The 13,262-nt window shown below is 42.7% G+C and overlaps 1 pseudogene; it reads right to left on the reverse strand.

Annotated features, from left to right (window-relative positions):
- Window positions 1-1,922: 1,922 nt before the first annotated feature.
- LOC136578745 (myosin heavy chain, embryonic smooth muscle isoform-like) lies at window positions 1,923-8,688 on the reverse strand (annotated as a pseudogene).
- Between the last annotated feature and the right edge of the window lie 4,574 nt (window positions 8,689-13,262).

A 13,262-nucleotide genomic window follows, 5' to 3' on the forward strand; every position in this document is an offset into this window, starting at 1 on the left:
AATCATGCAGCCAACGTACTTTTGTTTACATGAGACACAAATGATGAAATACATTAGATAAGAAGATCTACAAGTAATATATTGTTTAGTATCAAGGGAATTGGCAGAGACATGAGATGAATATTTTTGAGATCTGCAGAACTGAACCGAACATATTGGTCCATCTGCCACCCAGCCTATGCATCCTGGGTCATTTAATTGTGGGCATTCCAAATGTGGGTGCTGTTTGGTTATGCATATTTATTTTACGCCAAATTAAACAGAAAACCAGAATAGCGCCGCGCAGCAGCGGGGGAGTATATCAGAGTAAAGTGAGTGTTGTGATTTTTTTAAAAACATCTGCCACATCGCCCCACTGCCACCAATGTTTAGAATAATTGGAGAGCCCTTTAACGCGCCCGCTACAATTTGTTTTATGTTCTTTCAATTATACATATGGAAAGAGCCCACGGAAAGAGCAGCGGCGTGATGAGATTTTCAGTGTGGAGCTCAGAAATTGAAGGAAACACTTCAGCGACTGAGGGATGTGTTCATTTTCTTAGTCTGTGTACTTTCCATTTTCAACTAATTGAGTAAATATAAGACAAGCGGAGCAGAACTGCTCATTTGCCTGAACTGGTAAAATATTGTAAGGAATCAACCAGCGTAGAGCAGAATAATGTTCTGAGGTTCTACATGAGCGGCCAATGTAAATGCAGAGATATTTCCCAAGTAAATGTTCTCTGTTCCTCCTATGATGTGTGGGTGACTGTTCTTATCTGATAGCACATATACGTGGTAGGATGTCTGATTCGTTGTAGTGATAGAAAGGCTAACTAGAGCTGTGAAACCTGGATCCAAGGACCTAATCACAAGAATGTAGTAGTCGATCCCCAGATTTTCCTGCTTTGCTGCCATGGCTCTGGTGATTCTATTGCAGTTTATCTTTTGTTCCTTCGCACCCCTATTTCCCTGTATCAAGACCCATTAGATTTGTCTCCCGGCATTATGAATCTGTCAAGTGGGTAGTCTTCCCTGTAAATGGATAAATTCAGACTTGATTGACAGTGAGCAATGTAAATCGCCCACTTGATGGACTCAAAGTTATGGGAACCAAATCTAAACTGGTATGGAAGGGGGGGGGGGGGGAGTGGTAGAGAGAAAAGAAAAGTTGTAATAGAGTTGGTGCAGCCGCGACTGCAAAGCTATCATACTGGACTTGTTGACCCAAGGACATGCTAGGTCTTCTCTAAAGATGTTGCCCAGTTGTTAATAAATAATGGTCTATCAGCAAGATAGGACATCAATAATAGATCATTGGGGGTCTGCCACCTGGGACCCCTGCCGATTGTCTGTTTGCTGTGTTGGTGTGTTCATACAATTAGCTGTTTTCTGCAGGAAGCAGACAGCTCTGTTCCCACCGCAGTGGTCAGGCTTGGTATTGCAAGCCAAATTCCCATTCACTACAATGCAAGCTTAGTCTGCAATACCAGGCCTGGCCAATGCAGTGGGAACAGAGCTGTCTGCTTTTTTCAGATATCATCTCAGTGCACAAATGCACTGGACCAGCAAACAGCTGATTTGTGGGGTTCCCTGGCAACAGACCCACATCGATCTTCTACTGATGACCTATCGTGAGGATAGGCTATCAGCAGTTTACAAGTTGTTTCTTCTTATCTTCACTCTGCTCATCACATCTTTGTAGATCTCTCACAACCTGTACCCTCACAATTTACAGGCTAACTTTCAAGTGTAACTTTGCATACTTTGTTACATACAACCCATCTTTAGGATCCTTTAACAGGGTCTTCCTTTCTTTTACTTGCTGTTTGAACTGGGTCCTAGGCCTTTCTAGTCTGTGATCCTTCCTTTCAGCAACACAACTAACTGACCCTCAGTGTTTTACCTTCATGCTCAACTTCTTGGTAGCCTCTTCAGTTGTTTCAGGAGGACGTTGTTTTTTTTTCCATCAGCTCGTTGTACTGGTCTGCATATCATCTTTCATCTTCCACTTGCATGAACACTTCCTTTAGTTTCTTCTCTGTCCTGCACACATGCTTGCGAGCTGCGGCTCACTCTTTTTCCTCTTGTTCCAGCTGCTCCTCCACCAGTGCAATCCTTGATTCATGGATGGCAACAGTGACTTTCAACTTGGACTTCACAGTCCCTTACAGTTCCTGTAGTTTGGCTTGCAGCTCCTTGTTTTGTCGTTCCAGTTGCCACCATGTGTTCTCACTCTTCTGGAATGAACTGTGTTCCCTTGAGAATGCAGCATTGAGCGTATCCACCTGGAAAGCGTTTTTGCAGAAGCGATCATTCAAAAGCTCCATGTTGTTCTGTTCTTTTTCCAACTCTTCCTCAAGATACTGGCTTCCAAATGTCTATTCTCATGCAAGAAGGCAGACTTTCCTGAGGTGCTGTTTGAGATCTTATCAGCCAATTCATCCCTCTCCTGTTCTGCGTGATATGTGGACTGCTCTATAGCTGCACGTTTCTTTTGAAATTGAAGAATTTCCACCTCTAGATTCTTTAACTTTTTCTCATTCTCCTGAGACTAAGCAAATATGTCACCTCAAGATGCCCTTGCCTCTTCAAGTTCCCTCTGGTAATCCTTCAGTTGAGCCTGCTGTTTAATAGCATCTTCCTGGCCCTCGTTTTCTGCTTCTATTTGTGACTCTAGATCCTTTAAATCTATTTCCCACTTCTTCTTGGTGGCAACAGCCAGAGCTCACTGCTTGCGTTCATTCTTCAATTTTGCTTCCATTTCTCTCACCTGCTTCACCAACATATGTTTCTTTTCCTCCTATTGCTCATCGCGTGCCTGTAGGTCTCATTCGAATTGTGCCTTTAGGAACTGCATGTTCACCTCAAATCTAAGCTTGGCATCTTCTGTGCCCTGAAGCTCATCTTCTAACTCTTTAACCTGAGTCCTCATTTCCTCCCCATGCTGCTCGAGTGTATGCTTAGATGGACGTTCTTTCCTACATCATCTTTTGAATTCAGGAGATCTTCCAGCTCTGCTCTAAGCTGCTTGTCCAGCCTCTCAAGCTCATCTCAGGCCTCCAGTGCTTTTTTAAGGCATCTGGACATAGAGAGGGCCTTGGTTTCCTTCTCTCGAGTATCAGAGAGTACCTCTGCTTTCTCACGTTTCTCAGCACATCAGGCAGAAACATTTTTTTCTTCAGCAAGGAATTGGTTAAACTTCTTCTGCTTCTTCTCTAGATTAGACACAATTTGCCCCTCGTGATCCAGGTCCACCGTCAGATCATCCAACTCTTTCTAACTTCTCGTAGATTAGACTTTTTTTCTTCCAATAGATGACCTGTCAACACCATATCTTTGAGCAGCTTCTTCTTGTCCTCTTCCAGTCCCTCTATTGTTCCCACATCATCATCCACTTTTTTCTTGGCACCTTTAAGCTGGGCTTGGAGGGTGAGGATTTGCTTGTCCAGGGTTTTCTTTGTTTCTGCATCTTCCTTTAAGTGCCTAAGAAACTCATTTTTCTCATCTTCCATTCTTTTTAGAAGTGCAATAAGGCCAAGTCTGGTGCATCTCTTCTTGCACCAGTTTCTGAGACTCTTAGAACTGCGTTTCCATTTCCACTTGCAGTCTAATTGCCTTCTGAGACAGGTCTGTCTGTAACTTGTCACCTTCTGCGATTTTTACTTGTAGTTCTTGGAGCTGCATCTCTACCGTTTTTCTCTTGTATTCACAGTCACACTTGTCTTGCAGTAGCATCTTTACCTCACTGGCCAACCCAGTACACTCACTTTCCAAAGCCCGTTTGGCCTTTTCCAAGGGTTCTTTCACCTCGTCAGTTTGCTCTGGCTGTTCATTAAGCTCCTGGATTTGGGTTTCATATACTTCAGCTTCCTGATCCAAGCTTATCTGAGACTCCAGTTCACCATTTTTCTTAATAGTGATACTCTAGTGAGAAGATGCTTCCTCTACTCTTGCCAGAGCAGTAAGCAATTCTCCTTCCTTCTTACCTACTGCATTTTTAACTCCACTATTTGTTTGCAACTCTGCAATTTGATTAGGCAAATCTGTAGAATCTCCCTCTAACTTGTGATGCGTCATTTCTAATGCTTTGGTTCTAGTTTGCATTTTGAGCTCCTGCATCTTTTTATGGGTCTTTGAAAGATATTCCTCAAACTAATTTTTCTCATTTTTCAAAGTCGTCTTCACACTGAGCAGCTTGCTCTTCCAGTAACAACCTGTGATCAGCTTCAGCTTTAGCTAATCTTCTGAGATGCTCATTCTCCTTTAACATAACCTCAGCTTCTGTCTTCAACTATGCAACTTCAGTTAGGGCAGCCTACTTTTCATTGACGATCTTTCCCATTTCCTCTTATGCCAGTAGTCTTTGTCTCTTGGCCTCTCATGCAGTAAGACACAAGTTAGCAGCTCCCCTTTTCAGCTGCATGCCATGTCTTTAATTTGCTGCTTGACATGCTTCTTCTGCAAACATCTTGTTCTTCAAAAGAATATCTATGTAAACTTGCATCCATACAAGCTCCTCTTTCTTTCTCATCTTGGACCTCAGGATCTGCACTGAGTACATCTACTATCGTCAGAGAAGCAGTCTTTTTCTTGTTCTTCTTCTTTCCCTTTGCAATTTTACAACCTGAAATGCCTTCACCATTTCTACGCTCTACCACCAGGGGCACATTTTGGCCAATCCCCACATGGGCTGTAACTGTGCTTTTTGTATCACCGAGTTCACATTTGGAAACCCCCTGTGTAGACTGTGGAATGCTTTCACATATCAATGACATTTCATGCACAGAACATTTCATCACATAATGATATAGCGTCAGTTTCAGCAGAGAACCTTTAAATCATTTTAGTCATTGTACTCTCCAGACACGTCTCTCCTAGATGCCAGTTCACACTTCTTCCGGCAAAGAAAACATATCATGCATTTCCCATGACTTTGCCTTATCATTAACCCCTTGTCTCTTGGTGTCGTTTACAGTATAAGCATTTGCACCTGAAACATGCTTGCAACTTTATCACAGTTTTAAAGTCCCAACTGGACCCCTTCACAAAACCTGGGAATCATCTCACCAGCCTCCAGGCCAGAGGAGGACCTGGTGTATAAGATTCCAGGCTGTAGCACCAACATCAAAAAAGTCCACCGACTTGTTTGCAGCTGTGCCGAGCTGCACAACACACCCGTTGCCTACAGAGACTGCACTTTCTAGCCTCCTGGCCCTTTAAATTCCCACAGACTTCTCACAAATGTGCTCACCACCGTAGCCCTGGATTTTCAGTGCTCCACCGTGCACCATTTTCACTGCCCATCGCATCACACTCCACCGTATGTGACAATCTGGGGGATTAGCTCCCACTCAAGATCACTCTGAGACAGTTGGCAGCATCCAGAAAACCCATATCTAGGCCAGTTTGTGGTGAAAATAAAGAAAGCGTGGCAGGAATCAGAGCTTTGTCTTTCCTTCCTGCCACATCCGCACAGGTGTTCTCTCTCATCAGTTTAGCAGAACGACCACTTTAGAGCCCACTGCTGGTCACTCTGCTAACTGCACTGTCATCATATATGTATACATGAGGGGGTAAAAAGAAGACGGTATGTCAGCTAACATTGTTGGGGAAGTTACGTTCGGCTCCAGTGATTTTGTTTTCCACAAGTTGTTTAGTTTTTCCCCTATTATGTGATGGCTGATTCATACAAGGCGTAGCTCTTCAACATGAGCATAATATTTTCTTTTGAGGTCTCTTTTAACCCTAAGAAATAAAAAATCACTGCCGCAACACAACCTTCCCCAACAACATCGGCAGACACACCACCTTAGAAGGGTTCTGCAGACATTTACCTAGCAACAGAAGCCTGCACTAGTAACGTCCCCCACCAGAGGAAGATTCCTGTTTCTTTTAGGTACCCTCTAGTGTATGTATGTATATATATAGGGAATGTGGCAAAGGTGAATAGAAAAGGATATTAACCACAGATTTATCAGGGATATGATCTAATCACAACCCAGACAAAGTAAGGGCGCATTCAGACGACCGTATATCGGCCGCGTATTCACACCGGCCGATATACGGCGTCTCTCTTTGCAGAGTCAGGAGGCTGGAAGAGCCGGGAGCAGTGCTCTGAGCTCCCACCCCCTCTCTGCCTCCTCTCCACCCCCCTGCACTATTTTCAATGAGGAGAGGCGGGACGGGGGTGGAGCTAATTCCCAGGACATATGATCCAATAGGAGGGACAGAAGGTAAATGGGTGGCAGATGTGCACGACCAAGTGAAGGCAGCTAAAATTCACAATATTTGTACAAAAAAGATAAAATAGGTCAGCACTAAGTTTTGGCTGCCTCTACTTGGTCGTGCACACCTGCCACCCATTTACCTTCTGTCCCTCTTATTGGATCATATAAATAGTATCCTACCTTCCCTGATTTTATTTGTAGGCTTAGGCCCAAGAGAGGAGCATTCTGAGAGGTAGGAACCCAACTTTCCCAGGTTGAGATTTTACCACCTGGTTTAAGCGTTAGGACCCATTTAAGAGCTTGGTCACCTGGACGTTGGTACATGGGCCAATGTAATTTGGTGGAATTATATACCAAGAACCTTGCATTGTTTAATGTGGTTAGAGTATTGATTATAGGTATGTATACCTCTGATAGTAAATGTATTTTGTGTGCTGTTGCCATTTTTGGTTTCTGGTTCTACGGAGTTAAACAGGAGTCAGACATCTATCAGACAAGTTTATAATAGTGTAGACAACAAGACAGACCTGACCAACTGTGGCAGGAGTATGACTGTCTCCCTTTGTGAAGTGGAGCTGGAATAAATATGCACAGACAGATGGCAATTGGCTGGCTGGGAAGACCCACCTCCAAGTCAACAAATGTCCCCCCAAAAAGCACAGGAGTCATGTCACTGTCAGCCCCCAGTGCTGAAATATGCACCGGCATGAAGACGTAGTGGCCCGTGGAAGATGACGTGACGTCACCCAAGAGCCAACCCTCATACAGCAGTTGTTGTTGTGACAAAAAGTGGACGGGGCTTAATGCAGATATAAGAGAAACTAAAGTAAAGGAGAGTGTCCTATAGTAACAGACAATGAACTGGAAACAAACAAGAAATTAAAGCTATCTGGAGGTAACAGAAAAGCAAACATAAAAAGAAAAAAAAAAGAAAAATGCTAACATGAAATGAAAAGGTGAAGTGAAGGAAAAGAGAGTGTGATGGAGCACAAAGGCAATTAGAAACAAAAGGAAAGTAATGTAAGGGAGAGAAAATGAAAAGGGAAAGGAGCAGAAGGCAGAGTCAATGAGAAAGGAAGGGAAAGACAAGCGGGGGAAAAAAAGAAAGAGAAGAGGAGAAGAAAAAGAAAGGGTGAAAGAGAAAGGTTATAGGAAAGGAACAGCAGAAAGGAAATGAGAAAGACATGGATTAAATGGGAAGGGTTGAACCGACCCTGGTAATGGTTTTTCCATAAATGACAAAACTTTCCAGTGTAGAACATAATCATGAAAAGGGGTCTTACAAAAATAGCGGCAGTAAGAGTTTATTGTTTGACTTTTTTTGGTTTGGTAGGAACTGACAAGTACAGTAATTTCTTTTAAAACACAATATAGACAGCGGATGAGCTTCAAGTTTATTGAACTGAGCATATATAAAGTTCACATCACTGTGTTCAACCCTGTGGGGAAAGATTTTTCTGGCTGAAATCGAAGTCCTTGTGCCATCTGCTCATCAAAAAAATAAAAATGTTTTAAAAATCCTGAGCGAATCCGTTTGTGATATTCAGTCATTTTGCCAACATCTGAATAAAACCAATGATCCACATCAATAATAATGCCAAGTGATTTCTCCAGCGACTGTAAGATTTAACATGCTATAACTATCTGTCGAAGAACAAAAAAGGACAAACATATCTGACATTTATCACTGACGCGCTGCCTAAAATTACAATAACCTTTTCCAGGCAGCAGGAAACTGATCTTCTTTCACATTCCCTTAAAACGAGATCTGAAAGATGCAAGTAGTTATAAACTAAAGAGTAAATCTGCATTTATTGTATACTGTCCAATTTTTAGTATTTTTTAAGGTTTCGGGATGTTTTTGCTTTTTTTATTCTGGTGAGAGGACATTGATACTGCTAATTTATAGTTCTATCCTAATTGCTAATTAGGTAATTATAATCTGTATACAGTACTGTGCAAAGGTTGGAGGCAGGTATGAAAAAATGATGCAGAGTAAGAATGCTTCCAAAAATAGAAGTGTTGGTAGTTTATGTATGTCAATTAGCAAAATGTAAAGTGAATCAACAGAAAACCCTGCATGTTTATAAGCCTATTTTTCCCAAGTCCACTTTCATACTTTTTAATCTTCCCACTCAGGCACCAAAAGGCATTTCCATCTTTTATAATGCCTTTTTTCCCTTGCTAGTCAAAGCAAATCCTCTCATATGCAACTATGGGAACAAGGGTTTAAACATCAATTCCAACTGGAAGACGGGAGGAAAGCTTGGTCTTAGAATAAGAAAGTTTCACGTGGAATCGAGCATTGGGAGTTTTTGCAAAAAATATTCCTTTGCTGCCATCTAACGCCTTCTAGACTCGCCAAAATGAACAACTCCATCCCTAAGACATTCCTACTTCCATACATGGTAAGTTTTGCCCTGTTAGTTTTTCCTTTTGGAATATCATTTTTGATTTTGTCTGAACTGAATCTCGTCATTTTGTGGCCCGGACCCGGCACGGGCTCTTTGCTTCTTGTCTATGGATTAACTGCTATCTTTTTATTCAGGCATTATTTCCCATATCTTTCTGGCATCTCTCCTGGCAATTGTCAAAAAATTGAACTCTTCAGATGCACATACCTTGAACTAAATTATTAATTCCATCACTCTTGCATATCATTTGGAGGGACTATATACTTATAGATATGTTGCTAAGATGTTCTCACTTTCTTCCTGGGCACCTCGGAGGAAATATTTGGCTACAAACCCCTCATAATATACCCATAATATACACACTACCGTATTGTACTATTATTGGGGGGCCTGTGTGCCACAGGAAACATACGGTTTGTTTTAATTTTGATATGTTCATTCCATACTCCTTTTTTTTCTTTTCTATGGTTCTCAGTGATGGTAGCCACTTTAGGGCTCCTTTCCACTGGCGAGGAAATTGTGCGTTTTTCATGCATGATTATGAAACCAATGAATTTCAATGGTTTAATTCCCATTTGTGATGTTTTCACTCCTGCAATGCTGCGTGAGAAAAAAAACACAGCATGTCCATTCTTTTTGCAATATCGCCCATTGTTTTCAATGGGGCTGGCGGCAGCAGGGTGTGCTTTACAGACGTTGATGTGTAGAAGCTTCTGGATGTTTCTGAGTAAGCTAGGTTGTCTTGTGCTTATGTGTATTGCATCGCTGCAGCACTGAATTGGTTACTGTCTGGGTTATGTCTGGAAAAATATCTGTTTGTATGTCATGTGACCTTGTTTTATATATGTGGGTGCAAGGTGCAGGAGCGATCCTTCTTTCCTGTCTGTCTGTCCTGAGAGGAGCTGGTCTGCACACAGACACCTTCAGTCTGTGTGGAGAATATGGAAGAGGCTGAAAGGATAGAGGATGAGTGTTGTAGACCCCTTCTTCTTCTTCTTCTACATGAAGGAATAAGAAAGTAAGAAGCCACAAGAAGTGTGAGTTCCCACTGTGCAGTGCTGTGTGCATTCTTCTGATCCATGGGAGTGTGCCGGTAGACAATCAATGAGTGCTCGTGAGAACAGGATAAGTCCCTTCTTGAGCCTGTTCACACTGGTCAGAGAAAATGCCTCCACCATCATTTTCCCGGACCGGAGAAAAATTATATGCCCGTGTCTGGAGTGTCTAAAACCCTTCAATTTTCAGTCCACTGAGCCTTCTTCAAACCCTGATTCATGTGTTGCCAGGATGCGCTATATTTTGAGTCAAGGAATGGTAGAGTTACTGGACCCTGTTGTGTTACCTGACCTACATGTTCTAACTGTTCAAGAAGGAAGTGACTTGGACTCTCAATATGGCGTCCAGCCTTCTTCCTCAGCAAACACTAAAAGACTAAAAGAACTATCTTCGGTGTTAGAAACAAGGAGTCCTGGAAATGATGATTTGCCCCTACAGAGATCTGATTTCATACTCATCCAGTCTGTCTGGGATTACATGAAGAGAAAAGGATTGGAGCCGACACCCACAGTGTAAAGGAGCCTTAAGTGTGCCTAGAAGAATTGATGCTGTTGTGAAGATATAGAGTGGGGGTCAGAAACGCTATCTTTTCTCCTTAGGGAGAGCAACTATACTATAAACTAAGTGAGGAGACTCCAATGGCCATGCACGCTCTTCTGGGTAATATGCAAATAAGGGAGATGGAATAAATCCTCCACAGTGCCACCTATTGAAAGGCAGCATTCCTTCAAGCCAAAGTCAGACTTTTTATACAAGCCTTGTTACAATGACCGGGAATTAAAAGCAAAGCCAGACTCCATGTACATACAGCTGTTTCAGGGTTTTTGCCCTTCATCAGTGTACAGTAGGAGTCTGGCTATAGATATAGAGTGGTCACGCCAAATACTGATGGGATTTATATTTCTCGTTTGTTCAGTCACTTTGCATTTTGTTAATTGGCAAAAATAAACTACTAACACTTCTATGAAAGCTCTATGCTCTTTGAAAGCATTTTTACTTTGTAGCATTTTTTCACATACCTGCCTAAAACTTATGTACAGTGCTGTATATTGGTGAGAATTCCAAAAATACCCTTTTTTTCTTTTATAAAAAAGAATGATTGCATGTAATCTGTATAGACAAAGGAAGATAACCAGAAGATACAGACCCAGTTGATAACATGATCATACTCTACTTCTCTACTCCTCACTCCTTTTGGATCTATGGATACACTTCAGTTACCTTATCTTCATACCCATTCAAAAAGTCTTGCGGTAAAAGACCATAAGACTTCATAAGCCAGTATTTATAGGTACAAGCAAAAACACATGGCAACAGCACTAATACACATTTAGAGCTTAGTCAGACGGGCGTTTTTTTCGCGCGATTTGCACATGCGCATGCGTCCGGCGATTTTAAAAAAACATTGCTTTGCAATGGTATCGGACACATGATCGCTTTTTATGCGCTCGTCCGATAAATTATAGAACAGAAATCGCAGATCGCACCTATCTGCGATCTGCGATTCCTGTTCTCTTCTCTATATGCGCTCAATGGGGCCGGCGGCAGCAGCGCCGACCCCATTGAGAACATATAGAAGACAAATCATTCTTCTCTGCCACAGCTGTAACAGCTGTGGCAGAGAAGAACGATGTTTGCCCATTGAATTCAATGGAGCCGGCAATACAGCCGGCTGCATTGAAAGCAATGGGCTGCCGGCGAGCGCGGGATGAATTTTCGGGAAGGCCTTAAATATATAAGCCCTTCCCTGCAATTCATCCAGAAATGTGTAAAAATAAAAAAAATATATATACTCACCTGGTCCCGGCAGACGGAGTTCAGCCGCGGCCGGCGGGAGTTCTCCTGAACTGTTCTCTGTAGTATTCAGCAGCCGGGGATTTAAAATCCCCACCTGCTGAATGAGCTGCCTCTGATTGGTCACAGCCTGACCAATCAGAGGCAGCTCTCACTCACACCCATTCAAGAATTCATGAATGACAGCTGAGAGCTGCCCCTGATTGGTCCCTGCGCTGAGCCAATCAGAGGCAGCACTCACTCACCCATTCATGAATTCATGAATGGGTGTGAGTGAGAGCTGCCTCTGATTGGTGAGGCTGTGACCAATCAGAGGCAGCCCATTCAGCAGGCGGGGATTTGAAATCCCCGGCTGCTGAATACTACACAGAGAGCAGTTCAGGAGAACTGCCGCCGGCCACGGCTGAACTCCGTCTGCCGGGACAAGGTGAGTATATATATTTTTTTTTTATTTTTACACATTTATGGATGAATTTTCGGGAAGGGCTTATATATTTAAGCCCTTCCCGAAAATTCATCGTGAGATCGCCCGCAGCGCATTGCTTTCAATGGAGCCAGTTGTATTGCCGGCTCCATTGAATTCAATGCTCTGGACAGCTCTGGCCCGTTTCTATTGAAACGCGGCTAGGAGCAGTTTTTTGTTGCGATTATTTGGCCCCGGTCACGCGATTTGCGGATGCGCATCCGTCATGCGATCCGCAAATCGCGGGAAAAAATGCCCGTGTGACTAAGGCCTTAGAGGGCTACTCCTTTACTTTTGCTATTGTTGCCTTATGCTCACAGCACTATTTAAGTTTTTCTGTTGATAGTGCTGTGTGAGGGCTTGTTTTCTGCTGGGCAAACTTTAGTTTTTATCGCTACCATTTTTAGGTATATTTGATTTTTGCATCATTTTTTATCCTACTTTCATGTGGATATGGGGAGACCTAAAAAACGCCCTGCAATTCTGCCATTGTGGGGTTTTTTTACAGCATTCTGTATGAGATAAATAAAATAATATTTAGGTAGTTTGGGCTTTTTCACACGCAGTTTTTTATATTGTTTAGATTGTTTTGTGCAAAAAATGGAAACTGTTTTTTAATGTTATTTTATTTTATTTTTTTACATTTTTTGATTTTTCTGACTTAATTCCACATTTTCTTTATGTCATCTTGGGGGACTTGAGCTTGCAATCCTTTGATCGCTTCTACAATTTACTGCAATACTTCATTATACCAGTACATTGTAATTTTACCAATCACATATTAAGCTCTGCCACAGGTAGAACCTAAGCCCAAGGCTACCAGGGCAACTGTTGGCACCCCACGATTGCATCACGGAGGACCAATGGTGAGTTAGATAAGGGACCTTTCAGGATTGATAGCAGATGTACTTTGTCAAATTGTAGTTCAGGGGGGCGGAGCCTAACCGCTGAGCAGCATGGAGTTCTGAGAAGAGAGCTCCGTGATTGCGGTACATACCGGGACCTTATGCAGCCATCTGTCAGATCCAAAATGGGCAAGATCGGTAGGGATAGGAGCAGTGACCCTCAAGAGACGCCAAGAAAGTGTAAAGGACAAGCGGACATGCAGCGTTACCTGAAGGAAAAGGGCGCTCGTCCTCTGCATGAAGCCTCCAAGATGGCGCCGGCCCACGAGCCGAACGGAGCTGGGGGAAGGGACAAAGATGATGAGATATCTTCAGAGGAAGAAGAAAATGAACGGATATCTAAAGGCTTTATGAAAGACCTCCTGACCCGGACCATGCGCCCCATACTCCTAGAGCTATCGGAGATAAAAGAAGAAATGAA

This window comes from Eleutherodactylus coqui, chromosome 9 (genome assembly GCF_035609145.1).
Source record: "Eleutherodactylus coqui strain aEleCoq1 chromosome 9, aEleCoq1.hap1, whole genome shotgun sequence".
NCBI lineage: Eukaryota > Metazoa > Chordata > Amphibia > Anura > Eleutherodactylidae > Eleutherodactylus > Eleutherodactylus coqui.